General features: G+C 37.0%; 1 long non-coding RNA gene across 1 annotated transcript in view; it reads right to left on the bottom strand.

The window, feature by feature from the left end:
• LOC148106991 (uncharacterized) overlaps positions 1 to 11,127 on the bottom strand; it is a 131,183-nt gene extending 120,056 nt beyond the window's left edge. The window contains exon 1 of the long non-coding RNA XR_015723492.1: positions 10,946 to 11,127. This is a non-coding gene — a long non-coding RNA (uncharacterized LOC148106991). The remainder of the gene's footprint in view (positions 1 to 10,945) is intronic.
• Between the last annotated feature and the right edge of the window lie 910 nt (positions 11,128 to 12,037).

Below are 12,037 nucleotides of genomic sequence, written 5' to 3'. Positions count from 1 at the left end.
ATTATGCTAAGTGAGATAAGTAAGATAGATAAAGACAAATGACATATGGTTTTACTTATATGAAAACAAAACAAGCAAACAAAAAACAGGAATGGACTCATAGTTATAGGAAACAAACCGCTGGTTACCAGAGTGGGGAGGAGTTTAGGGGGTGGCCTAAATAGGTGAAGGGGATTAAGAGGTACAAAATTCCAGTTATAAAATAAATCATGGGAATGAAAAGTACAACATAGGGAATATAATCAATAATACTGTAATAACTTAGTATGTTGGCAGATTGTAACTAGACTTATGGGCATCATTTTGTAAGGTATAAAAATATTGAATCACTATGATGCATAGTTGAAACTAAGGGGATACTGTATGTCGATTATGCTTCACTAAAAAAAATTTTTAAAGGTAGTATTTATTTTTCCTAAATTTTATATTTCATTATATCTGTCTCGTTCCATAAATAATGTATTATGAATTTTTTTGCTTTTAAGCTTCATATAAGTGATGCAATATAATTTATCTTTCTGTAATCTTATTTCCTCTCTTTGGTTTAAAACTTTAGTGTTATGGGGCACCTGGGTGACTTAGTCAGTTAAGCATCTGCCTCTTGATTTTAGCTGAGGTCATGATCTCAGGGTCATGAGATCGAGCCCTGCATCAGGCTCCATCCTCAACAGGGAGTCTGCTTCTCTCTCTCTCTCTCTCACCCTTTCCTTCTGCTCCTCTCCCTGCTTGTTCTCTGTCTCTCTAAAATAAACAGATCTTTAAAAAAATACATAAAAAAATAAAACTTTAGTGCTATAGCACATTTATAATTCAGGATTTGCAGAACATTACATCACTGACTCACAATATATAAATGCCTATTCATTTTAGCATCTACTAAGTATTCCACTGGAAAATATATAATTTATTGATTTACTTTTCTATGTGTAGATCATAGGTGATTGCTGATTTTTCACCATTACAAGCAATGTTGTATCACATAATTGTACAAATGTTTCCCCATGTTATATTTTCTAGTTTTTCTAGGGTATATTCCTACGAGATGAAGAGTTACTTTGAAGGCATGAACATCCTTAACAATTGTAAAGCTTGTCAAATTTTTCTTTTAAGTGACTGTACAATTTTACCGTATCATGGCAGCTTTGGGGGGCTTTTGTTTTCCCAAATTCTTACTGAAACTTACCTAGCAGACCTGAGAAAAATTTGGTAATCTGATGAGTATTGTATTATTATTATTTTTTGCCATTCTTAAATCATTAGTGAGTTTTTACGTATGTGTTTAAAAAATGTTGGGGCTTCTCTTTCATTGGGTTATCTGTTTCTCTCTCTAGTTTACAAGTACATCTTATATATTTTGATTACTAATCATTTGTCACTTTTATGTGTTGTGTTTTTATGTGTTATTTGGTTTCTGAGCTGTGAGAGTTAACTCCCACAGGTCCGAAAATGGTCTGAGTTGTTTTATTGAAAAAAGAAAAGTACCTGTACAGCACTGACCCAGACCAGGGCATAAACTACACTGACTACTAACGTTGCTTTTAACTATAGGTCTGGGAAGTTCTGGGATGATAGACCAGCACGTCAGCATTATTTATTGATAAGCAAGCCTGATGATTTGCACCTGGTATTGGTGAAGGACCTAGAGCAGGAGGAAGATGCTTACACACCATCAGGGTACACGGAATCTTGGCTGAGACTCCACTTTGACTTTCCCAGCTCTGTGGTTTTATGTACACACATAGGTGGTTTCTGATATGAGAGAAAATCATGTTCCTGGTCTGAGAGACAAGGTGTATCCTGATATGGCCTTTGCAAAGGGAAGACGATAGGAACTTCTGCCTGGCTTCTCTAGACCCTTGCTCTGAAAGCCTTTGGCTGTGATCCATATTCTGACTTTAATGCTGTTGCTTTATTTAGCCTTTTCATGCAACGAACTACAGATTTTTAAGCCTTATCATTGTCGGTCCTGTGAGTCTTTCTTCTTTAGCAATTGAACCCTGTCTAATACCTAATGCCTAATGTCTTATGTCTAATTCAAAATGCAGTTTGCCATTTAATACTGTTGACAATGGAATCATCGATTTCTGTAATAAGAAAAAAAAATAAAGCAACATTTGTTATTAAAATGACTGTATTACAGGCTGTTTGGGTTGTGTTTACAATATGAAAATTCCTATTTGCTATTTGGGACTAATATTTCCTAGAAAAGACATGAACTTCTCAAGATACTCCAGAGGAAGTTCATAAAATATTAAATGGAGTATCAGGTTTTTCATATATTGGTAAGCACCACAATTTAATAGTTCCAAGGGGTAGAATGTCCACTACGCAATTTTCCTTAATAGTAATGAACAGTTTGCTTGGACTGAATACAGATGGCAAACAAATGTTCACGGTGGGAAAATCTTCTCAACTTAACATAATATTCTGGTTTAAAATAAATATTTTCACACAATGTTTTGTTTTGTAGCATATAATTATAATGTTTAAGATTGCTTTACATGTGGGCAATAAAATGGAGAACAGAGCCAATTATCTAGAAAAAATTTTAAATTACAATTACTTTTCTCTATACATCAGACAAAAATGTATGTGTTATATATGCATATAAAAAGAGAAAACAATTTCTGCAAAATATGTAAGGCATTCAACTATCAGTAAAAAGACTATTTGCATATTTGGGAGTATATATATATATTTATGTATTTCAGAGTTTTACATATATATATACAAAACATGTCTCTATATATGGAATATATACATTTATAAATTCTTATCTACCTAATGATTTAATTACTTTCCTTTGATATGTTCTAATGGTGATAATAAGAGTCTTAAATTCAAATGTCCACATTCATTCATTTATTATTTAATCCAACTATTTGACAAACAGTGGTTTTGAGTGTTCTATATGCCAGACAGTGGACCAAAGACTTAAGATTATGGAATAAATCAGATATAGGATGTAACCACAAAGAACTTATAAACTTACAGAAAAATCAAATAAATATATGCCAGGAGATAAGAGATAACTAGAGTGATTCAGTGGAGGGAGAACGTGCTTACAACATGAGAAACTGGGAAAAGTGTCATGAAATAAATGGCAACTTCACCTGAAACAACAATTAATCCAACTGAAAAATGGGTAGAATATCTGAACAGACATTTTTCCAAAGCAGACATCCAGATGGTCAGTGGACACATGAAAAGATGCTCAACATTACTAATTATCAGGGAAATGCAAATCAAACCACAATGAACTATCATCTCATGCCTGTGAGAATGGTCACCATGAGAAACACAAGAAACAAGTGTTCGTGAGGATGTGGAGAAAAGGGAATCCTTGTGCACTGCTGGTGGGAATGTAAACTGGTGTGGTCACTGTGGAAAACAGCATGGAGGTTCCTCAAAAAATTAAAAATAGAACTACCTTATAATCCATCCGTTACATTTCTGGGTTTTTAGCCAAAAAAAAAAGTGAAAACACTAGCTTGAAAAGATATATGCACCCCCATGATCAGTGCAGCATTATTTACAATCTCCAAAATGAGACAACAACCTAAGTGCTCACAGATGGATGAATGGATAAAGAAGATGGGGTGTATGCATACAGTGGAGTACTGCTCGGTCCTAAATAAGAATGAAATCTTGCCATTTGTGACAACACGGATGGACCTTGAGGGTATTATGTTAAGTGAAATAAGTCAGAGAAAGACAAAAGACAAATACTGTATGACTTTTCTTTTTTCTAAAGTAAGCTTTATGCCCAAGATGGGGCTTGAACTCACAACCTTAAGATGGGCAGTCACATGCTCCACTGACTGAGCCAGCCAGGTGCCCCTATATGATATTTCTTATATTTGGAATCTTAAAACAAAAACAAAAGCAAACAAACAAACCAAAAAAGCTCATAGATACAGAGAAGAGAACAGATTGGTGGTTGCCAGAGGTAGGAGTGAGGGGTGGGAAGAATGGGTGAATTTTTTTTTCCCCTCTTACTTTAAATAAATTGAATTAAAAAAAAAAATCACCTAGAAGAGACACAACAGTTTATTAGGCACAGTTCCCTGGAGGGGAAAATAACGGGGATAATGAGACAAATAATCTTTTTTTTTTCCCTAAGATTTTTTAAATTTATTTTAGAAAGAAATAGAGGGAGAGAGGAGAGAAAAAGAGATAGCAAGAGCGAGAGAGAGAGAGCACATGAGCAGAGAGCGCAGAGAGAGACAGAAAAAGAATCTGAAGCAGACTGCACGCTGAGCCTGGAGCCCAACTTGGGCTCCATCTCACAACCTTGAGATCATGACCCGAGCAAAATCCAAGAGTTGTGGACACAACCAACTGTGCCACCAGGCACCCCAGACAAATCTTTTTTTTTTTTTTTTTAAGATTTTATTTTATTCGAGAGAGAGAGAGAGTATGTATGTATGAGAGAGAGCATGAGAGAGAGCAAGAGCACAAGCAGGGGGGAGGAGTAGAGGAAGAAGCAGGCTCCACACCGAGCAGGAAGCCCAATGCAGGCCTCCATCCCAGGACCCTGGGATCATGACCTGAGCCAAAGGCGGACGCTTAACCGACTGAACCACCCAGGTTCCCCCAGACAAATATTCTTAAGGCATTCTGGGGTTTCTGGTATAAACCAGACTCTAGTCCACTGAAATAGCTGATTCTGCGTAATTTCACAAAATGTATTCTGTTGTTATATTCCAAATACATTTGAAATTTCCTTAAAAAGACAACCAAAACCCTCCCAAAACTATTAAGATGACTTGGAAATGCAGTTTGGGCAGAAGATTCTAGAAGAGAATAATAGATGAGTCAAATTCTGAGTGTGGAAAAAGTGTAAGCAATGAACTCAGAATAAAGATAATTCAGTTTGGACTGATTAGAGTATATAACGATGGGTTTAAAGGACGCATGACTGGAAAAGTGTGATGGAAACAGACCAAAGTGGACATTGGATATGAACCTATGGAATTTGGTTTAAGTAGTAACAAAAGAGGAGGCACTGAAAGTCTTAAATAGCAGAGTAATATGTAGTTTCCTGTGTTGAGGAGCACAGAGATACAAGGGCCTGTATCTTGGAATTTCTGAGACCCAGACTACCAAAAACATTCTATAGCTGTGCTCTTCAAGATAGTAGCTACTAGTCTTAAGTGTGCATTCAAATTTAAATTAATGTTAATTAAAATTAAAGTTTCAGTTCCTCCTTTGCATTACCCACATTTCAAGTGTTCAATAGCTCCCCTAATGGCTACCATATTGGACAACACAGATATAGAACATTTCCATCATTGCAGAAAGTTCTATTGGCTAGCACTGTCTAGAGCTATAGATCTTACCTATCTTATTTATGGCTACAGCAATAGATATTGGAGAGGAGAAAAGAGATTGATGAGATATCTCAGATGGATTTTTTGAAACTTAGTGATGAACTAACTGGAAAGGGACAGAAAGAGATGGGCATTAGAAATTGGCCACTGGAAAGAGTCGAGGAGACTAACATTTGGTTATTATCTGCATATACTTGGCAAATAAGGTAAAAAGATTGGATGAACATATTTAAGGAAGACACTTTGGGAATACGAAGACTATTTTTTTAAACTGCCATTAATATGTGAGGGAAGTGGAAGGAGTAAAAAAAAAAATGAGATACAGAAAGAAGCGCTGGACCAAAAAAAAAAAAAAATGGAGAAGAATGAGAAAAACAGTAAACCTGATAGAATACAAAGGAGGAAATTATTTCAAGGACAGAATAACTGTGTTCAACATCAAATTTCATTTTGATAAATACTATAGTATTCTTGCCGCAATAATAAAATGGATTGGGGTGACATTATTTAAAATAGAGTTAATAGCTTAGTTAATGTGCTTTAATATATATTTAATAACATAAAATACTCTTAATTTAGTCTCATATTCACAAGTTAGTTAATGGATGGAGAGCCGATTTGCCTTCCATAACATCACTTAATAATACTGATGTATGAATAAGTGTTAACGAATTAATGACAGCCAAGTTCTTCCAGCCATTCTGTCTTATTTTCCTTTTGAATATTTTTGTACATGCTTTTAGTCTACTGAAGTCATAGCTGAAAGAATTAAATTTACAATCACAATTCATCTGCACTTTGTCTCACTGGAAAAAAGTCAGCAAAATTATTTCTTCCATTTTTCTTCAGAAAGAACATAGAAAGATACTATTTAGCATTTAAAAGGCACCCCTGCATTTCCAAAGTTCTCTGAAATTACATAATATATATTCCAAATGTGCTGGTCATCAAATTGTTTAGTCTACTGTACAACAGCATGGACTCGCCTAAAAATTCCATTAAGAAATATCTCTAGAGTGCATTTGACCTTGGTACATTAGATTGAAAATATGCTGACAGATTTGCATGGCCTAGGAATAAGCACTTTAAAACAATGAGAAGGACTGTAATTTCCCTTGGTTCATGCATCACTTATATGATCAGCATTTTAAAATGTTTTAGAAGAAAATGAAATAAATTAGATTAAAATGGTAATTACACGGTGGTTTATAGTTATTCCAACAAAAAACACATTTGTCAAACTTTGTTTTAAAATATTATTTTGGGGCTCGTGGGTGGCTCAGTCAGTTGATTGTCTGACTCTTGGTTTCAGCTCAGGTCATAATCTCAGGGTTGTGGGATCAAGCCCTGGTGGCAATGGGTGCCATGCTCAGTGGGGAGTCGCTTCTCTCCTTCCCCTTCTACCCTTCTCCCTACTCATGGGTGTGTGTGTGTGCACATGCTCTCTAATGAATAAGTAAATCTTTAAAAAAATATTCAGTCTGGTGCTATACAAGAGCAATATTTGAAAAATTGGTCATATTATAAAATATGATTCTCTTTTACTTTACTGAAAACTTAAATCTAAGTACATATTATTTAGTATGTTTTAAATGCTATTAGTTAAGCAAAACATTCATGTTATTTTTTAAGTAATGAAAAACAAAAATTCATTTCACAAGTGTCAATTTGCATTAGCCAAATAATATACATATACCTTAAACATTTTTAAGGTTAAAATTATTGTTAAATTTTGACTGCAAAATACTGGTAGGAAACACATATAGATTATAGTGATCATCTGGTTATCTCTGACTTCATGTTTTCCTTATATGATCTACCTGTTACAAACAGTCCATAATAATCATGTAGCACTTTTTAAAAAAAGATTTATTTATTTATTTATTTATTTGTGAGAGTGTGAGAGATAGCGAGAGAGGAAGAGAGAGAGAGAGCATGAGTGGGCTGAGGGGCAGAGGGATGAGCAGACTCCCCGCTGAGCAGGGAGCCCAATGAGGGACTCGATCCCAGGACCCTGAGATCATGACCTGAGCTCAAGGCAGACGCTTAACCGAATGAGCCACCCAGGCGCCCCATCATGTAGCACTTTTAAAATGAAAAAAAAAAAAAAAATGTTTTTTTGTTTTTGTTTTTTTTTTTAGTAATTATAACACTTCTTAACTATACTGCTATCAGTCAGAATGAGGATCTTGTTTGAACTATTAAAGAGGGTGGTCAAAAGGGTACAAACTTGAGGTTGCATACTTTCAGGGGATTGAATGGGCAGCATGGTGACTATAACAGTACTGTATACTTGAAATTTGCTAGGAGAGTAGGTCTTACAGGATCTCAACACACACATACACAAATGGTAACTTAAAAAGCAGTATCTGTGAAGGGAATTTTGAGTAGAAATCCCTCTGAAATATCATTACAGGTCAACGAGGAGAGGGTATCATTTAACAGGTATATGTTTGAGCTATTGGGTTTTATCTTTTTCTGTCCTTTAAAAAATTATCTGGTTACAGGGGTGCCGAGCTGGCTCAGTTGATGGAACATGCAACCTGATCTTGAGGTTGCAAGTTCAAGCCCCATATTGAGTGTAGAGATTACTTAAAATTACCTGATTACAAAAGCTGTACTTTTGATTAAGAATGATGTTATTATTTACTATTTTTGACAAAGCAGGCACTATATTAACACCTTTAAACATAGTACTGCATTTAATGATCTAAAATAATTCTATACGGTTATTCTATTTTACATATATGGATACTGCTAACATCATTTATCCAAAGTAACACAGTTAGCAAGTAAATAGATCCAGGTTTGTCTAAGTCAAATCCTTGGCTCTTAACTGCTCAATTACACAGTTTCTTTAGAGAAAACAAAGCAAAACTGCAGACACTATAGACAATATAGAAAAGACTGAGGAAGAAAATATATATTACTCAATTCCCACAACTCAGAAAAATTTTTGGTGAGTTTTTTTTCCCTGCCTTACATTATTTATTTCAAAATGATATATAATTTTAAAGCTGTGGGTTCAAATAACATAGAGAGCTGTGTATTCAGCTCATTTTGTGAGCATCCTCCATATCATTAAAAATTCCCTCATTACTTTCTAACAGTAATGGGAAACTCATTTGTTTGATTTTATCTTTTCTAATGACAAAAGAAGTATACATTGTTTTGAATTCTACTAGTGTTAATTTTAAGCTTTGCTAGCATTTAATTTATATTTCTTCAATTATTTCTGCATCACTTATTAGCCATCTCTGTTCCTCAAGCAAACATGGTGCTGTTCCCTCCCAAAGATCCCCATGCTTACTGTTTTCGCTGTCCTGATTGTTCTGACCACAGATACTTGTGGAGCTCACTCCCCTACCTCCTTCTGGTCTTAAGTCAAATGTCACCTTCTCAGTAAGGACTTACTGGCTGACCTATGTAAAATTGCAATCATGCGACTACAAACTCTCCCCACTCTCACCATCTCTATCCCCCTTTTATATTGTATTTTACTATTTGTATTGTTACTCTCTAACATGCAATATAATATTTTACCTATGTCATGTTGGTTATTACTGCTCTTCACGTGCTAGTGTGCAAGCTGCGTATGAGGGCAGGGATAGTTTTCCTGGTATCTCTAGTACCTAGAACAGTTCCTGATATGTACATGTTCAACAAACATTTGTCAAATGAATACATGAATCATCATCAGTAAAATGACCACAGTGTGTCCCTCGTCCTTCTCACTGAAATCAATGGATTGAGCATAAAAATAAATAATGCAGGCTCTCAGGCACCTAAGATATCTAAAAATTAGTAGATTCAGGAAGAGAGATAGTAAAGGCATCCTCAGGTGACCCAAATAAATATAAAACACTTGCTGGAGCCTAAATTTTGGTAGAATGGTGAAATGGAATATTGTTTTCAGCTTTCTAATATTTCAAATTCTTGCTAGAATGAGCAAAAATTTGACTCAATCGCCAAAGTGGGTACACTTACCCAGTTCCTACACTCAAGTCAGTTCAGAAACCCAGAGAGTCTTGACTGATGGGGAGGCTAAGTCACATTGAAGGATATCCCTGCAATACAGCCAGAAGTGATTACAATGATTCCTTCAAGCCTTTCCTAGAGGGAATGATAGCCATTTACTAGGATGTATGGGCACTAGGGAAAAAAAAAAAGTGCCCTAAACTTTTGGGAATTATTAGATGCTAGCTATGAACTGTCTCTAATCCCTGGGGAGTCAAAATGCTACCTTGATCTACTGATCCAAATGGAGGCTTAGGGAAATCAGATGTAGAATGGGTCTTGGGCTAAGTCATTTAACAGTGCGTTCAGACTGTTCTTACTGAGTATATATCGGCCAAGACTTATGAAGTATCTAACAGAAACCCCACATTAGCTCCTGAATCCACGGGGTGGGAGCTATTATAAAAAAAGAGGGCCAAATTCAAGACTGTGGAGCTGTGCCCTTCTTCCAAAATAGTAAGCCAAAACACTACCACATCACCAGAGGATGTCAGAGATTTATGCCAACTTCAAAAGCTTAAAAGGTGCAGTGTCAGTGATTTTAATTTAACTCACCTATTTTACAGTGCAGAGGGCAAATGGATCTCAATGAATAACTGGAGATTATTATAAATGTAATCACGTGGTGATTCTAGCTGTTGTTCCAGAAAAAAATATCTTTACTGGGACATACTGACACTGGCACCTGGCATAAGGCTAACCTAGCAAACACTTTCTTTTCAATACAATTCAGTAAAGAAAATGTGAAGTTGTTTGCTTTCCCCTGCCAAGGGCAACAGTACACATTCCTTGTGTTATATAAGGACTATATCAACTCTACTGCTCTTATTAGTTTTCCTTTTTTTTTTTTCCCCCATGTAGGCTGCAGGTCCAGTGTGGAGCCCAACATGGGGCTTGAACTCATCACCCTGGAATCAAGACCTGAGCTGAGATCAAGAGTCAGACCACCAACCAACTGCTCCAACCTAGGAAAATGTAATGCACAAAAGGGACTTCAGTTTTATTCAGATTCCACAGATCATTGCTCTGGTCTATTACATTGCTTATGCTAACTGAATCTTGTCACAAAGAAGTAGCCAGCACCCTGGATGGCAAAATACAGGCAAATAATCCTTGGAAAGTTCATTTGCCACATCAGTGAAGTTACTAGGTATCCAATAGTCTAAGGAACATTGGGATATTCCCTCTAGAGTGAGAAACACAACAACGAAAGAAGCGCAATTCTTGCAACTGTGAAGCAAAACAAACCCTGCTTAGGAGTGCTTTTCTGATCAATTCCGGTAACTCAGAAACTAGCCACTTTTAACGAAGGCCTTAAAAGAGAGAGAATTCTATAGCAAGCTCAGACTTTGGTTCAAAATGCCTGAGCACGAGATACTTGTAGTGTCTGTGGCATAGAGGCAAAGCACAAACACGAATCAGAGCAGAGACCCCTAGAGTTTTGGAGGAAGGTAATGCTATATTCTGCCAAAAACTGTTCCCCTTTTGTTGGTTCACAAACTGGACCCTCATAGGCAGAGGGCAAGGAGAGGGCTAAGACAGAGGTGGCCACTCAAGATGGATGGGGGATGCGTTTAAGAAACAAGGGAACTTACCCGTTCTCTGTACCTGCCGCCAGAATTTTTTTTTTTTTTCTTTTAAGTAAGCTCCCCGCTCAGCGTGGCTCTTCACTTCATGATCCTGAGTGATCCAGAATTGCATGCTCTACCGAATGAGCCAACCAGGTACTTCCACCACCAGAATCTTAAAGTTTACAGAGGCGGTCGCTGGGCTCAGTCACAAAATACGGAGCAGGTAGGCTCAGGAACACAGCTGCATCCGGGCTAACAGCTCGGGCAGTTCGAGCATGCGCAGGATGTACATTCAGTGCACAGGTGTCGATGGGGAGCGTCCGACCGCCTCGGGTTAGCTCCCGGGTCAACTAGCGGTCACGTCCTTTCATTGACCTCTTCTAACACCTTTTGAAAATGAGGCCCTAGTTTGCTCTAGATGCTGATAGAGAATGAATGTGTGTGTATGGAAAATCAAGTGAGCATGCAACCTCAGCTTCCCACTGTCGATTATGTGCTAGCTGACTATATTTGAATTTACATATCAATTATTCCATTTCTTTAGATGAAAGGTAGGATACTGAGCAAAGCTGCTTTAATAGCACAAGTAAATTTTATAAGCATGTGACTCATACTCTTACTGTACCTACTTCTGCTAGCTCCACCTGCCTCTAACCCACACCTATGGTTTCCAGGGGAGTTCCTGAGATAAGTTAAAAGAATCAGGAAAAACATGGACCTGACTCGTGGATGATTCTGCATGTCTGTGGGGACCAGCTGGCAGCACAAGTTTACTCCATCACAGCCTTACAGACGGAGAGCCTTGACAGACCATGGTAATGGGAATTCCTCTCAATGGGCAGAACCTTGAGTTCATTTTGTCCTCTTCATATGGAAAGGGAGAGCGCCTATGATACTGTTAGACAGTAACTTATGGACAGTTTTGGTAGTACTAATGAAATTTTGGTATTAGCTACTTTTGTTCCTTTAAAGCCCTACAGCTCCTCCTGGGCACCTGCTCCTTCATGGCCTCATGAAGGGTTCCACTAACAGCTTTTCCTCCTCTTGCCTCCCAGTATTAGGGGAGGTAAAAGGATTCCCACAGTTCCTTTCTGAGTGTCCCCACATTCCTTATTG

This window comes from Ursus americanus, chromosome X, assembly GCF_024610735.1.
Source record: "Ursus americanus isolate L20-20 chromosome X, mUrsAme1.1.p, whole genome shotgun sequence".
NCBI lineage: Eukaryota > Metazoa > Chordata > Mammalia > Carnivora > Ursidae > Ursus > Ursus americanus.
The sequence above is the reverse complement of the archived record's forward strand: the minus strand, read 5'-3'. Positions and strand labels throughout refer to the sequence as shown.